The sequence below is a fragment of the Morus notabilis genome, unplaced genomic scaffold, assembly GCF_000414095.1.
Source record: "Morus notabilis unplaced genomic scaffold, ASM41409v2 Scaffold789, whole genome shotgun sequence".
Lineage (NCBI taxonomy): Eukaryota > Viridiplantae > Streptophyta > Magnoliopsida > Rosales > Moraceae > Morus > Morus notabilis.
The window spans coordinates 1-2,773 of record NW_010364361.1 but is presented as its reverse complement, the minus strand read 5'-3'; positions in this window follow the sequence as shown (position 1 = coordinate 2,773).

The window sequence follows — 2,773 nt, the reverse complement described above, 5'->3', positions numbered from 1 at the left end:
TTTGTCAATAAATTAAAGTTATTGCTGACTTGACATGTTATTAAAGTTTAATTTAAATATAATTAAATCAATAATAATGATCATTTTATTAAAAAATATAATAAAAATTAACTAAATGGAGAAGTTTGACCAAAACCACTACAAAAATCTGTACAACAATTATCTAAAACAAAATTTAGCAAGAATTGATATCTCAATACTGATGAAGTGCTTGAGAAGTTGAGCTGATGCAAAACATTCCAGAAATTATCTTATGTATAGATTTAGAGTCATGATTCAGAATCATTCTCGTTTTACGTGTACTTTTTGTGAGAGAAAGTAGTGTATAGAATTATGAATCATGATTTAAAATCAGAGACGAATATAAAAAATAAACATCATAAAATCTCCTTTTTGCTTATGTGAATGTCAACAAATCAGGCGAAGAGTCGTCTAACATCTCCACCAAGCACCAAAGCTACTTCTTGACGCGGCTGAAACAAAAGAAAATAACTTTTTGTGCTTTTAGAACGCTGTTGAGGGAATAATATTTCAAGGAGAACTTGTGAATTGTGATCCAAATTTGAGGGAATGCTTGGGATATGAAGGTTCTGCAAGAGCTTCAAGGATGTTCCTATATTTAGAACAATGCGCATATAATTCAGCCAAAAATCTAGTGGGAACAAAAATCAAACCAACGGATCGACGAGTAAAAGAAGAATTCAAATTATCCAAATTACTTGTGGTAAAATCAGCGAGAAAAGCTCCAGATCATCTGCACCGATCTTTGAAGCCGCCTCCACCACCACCGTTGTACTGCCACCATTATGAGCAATGAAAACTCCATCATCGCTGTCACCATGGTCATCGTCAGAAAACTCTTCATCCCATTGCTGTTTTGAGCTCTACCCCACCTTGTTGAACTAGATTTGCCTCATGAAAACATGCCCTCGTGAATCCAACTGTTCTCTCTTCGTCTCACGGGCTCAGGTCGACAAGATCCAAACAATGAAGATGAAAAGTGGAGGCGGCAGGGAAGAAGGATGGAGTTAGGTTTTTTTTTTTTTTTTTTTAAGTATTATTTTTTGAAATCGAGTTTTTCATTTATTCTTTATTATCTTTTCCATAATTGATCGTTCTTAAACATAAATTTCATTCATCTAATCAATTTGAGATAAAAAAATTCAAGTTTTAATATAATAAAAAGCTCTCAGAAATAATTATATTTACTTTTTTTATTACATTAAATTTTTTTTTTTTACATAAAATCACATTTTAATTCGAATTAAAAACTCAAATCAGTTAACTAAACATAATGATTTTATTTTTAATTACATGCCCATGTTAGCAGTTAATTTTTAATAGTAAGCTGCGTCATCCAAGCCGTTTGAATTATAGATGGAACTAAACAGAAAAAAGTAATATGACATATTTTTTTATAGATCATGAAGTATTTTAAATTATTTTAAAAACTCCGGAATACTTTCAAACAAAGTAAATACTTCGGAGTGTATTTATAAAAATAATTCTATTTATCTAATGTTCTTCCGACAATAATAATTAATAATAAATTGATTCGTCGAAATAATCATAATAGTGAGAAAGTCTATTTCAGGTTCACACGTGGAATTCCAACGTCCTCCATTCCACAACAACCACTAAAAACTCCCACTTATATGGAAAAAAAAAATTGTAAATTGTAATATCTGGAGGCGATTATCTGCTGCTTCGCTGACATAGGTATCAATGTACAACCGGATATCATTGCCATATGCAATTTTTCCTTTATTTATTTATTTTTTAAAAAATCATTGCCCTTTATTTGTTAATTTTTGGGATATATATACGTGTATCTTATACTTAAGTCTTCAACGTCATTAAAAAATAGCATTTTTTATACCCAAACCGGTTAATGCTCAATTTTAATTATTAAAAAATAATTATTTCTCTAAAGGATAAAAAAAAAGAAATTCAAAAACTATAAAGATAATAGTGAAACAAAAAAAAAACCCTCAATTTACATATCATTGATTTTTTTTCTATAACAAAAGTTATTTTCTGATTTTTTTGATTATTTTATTTTCAGTTTAGGAAATATTTATTTTTAACATTAAATTAATTAAATTTGAGAATTCACCATTATAACGAATAAATTTGGCACATAATTAAAAATCTAGATATACATACATATATATATATATATATTCAATGAGTTAAAAGAAAACAGTATGCTTTCTTTATTTTTAAGTCAATTACTATACTTTTACGATAAATTAAAATTCGCGGCACATTTATATAAATTTCCCTGATTAGTTATTTCTTCCAAGAGCCATGGATAAGTTTCGTCGCGTTCAACTTTTAGTCTCGTTTTTAATTTTTATGCTTTTGGAAATTGAGAAAACAGAAGCTGTTATATGATAGTAGGGTAGTCCGTAGTAGTAGACAAACAGTGCCCTGTTCGCATGTCACGTGCGGTAATGCCGTCCACGTAATTTTCCATTTAAAAAATAAAGCTCCTTTTGCAAGAAAAATATTAATCCCACGCGCTTTGCGAGGAACATGTCGAGCACGCCCCAGACAATTTAATTAGGAGAATCAAATTCTACTTTCATCCTTTCTAATTAATTAGTAATGTGATTTCAAGGTCCAAGGATGGGGAAAATGAGAAACCATCCTCACACTCGGGACGGCAATGGGACGGAGGATGATTTCCCATTTTTCTCATTTCCCTCTCCGTCTCTATTTTCATTAGGACGAGGTCGGAGTTAGGAATTCTTTATTAGAAGAGTCTTTT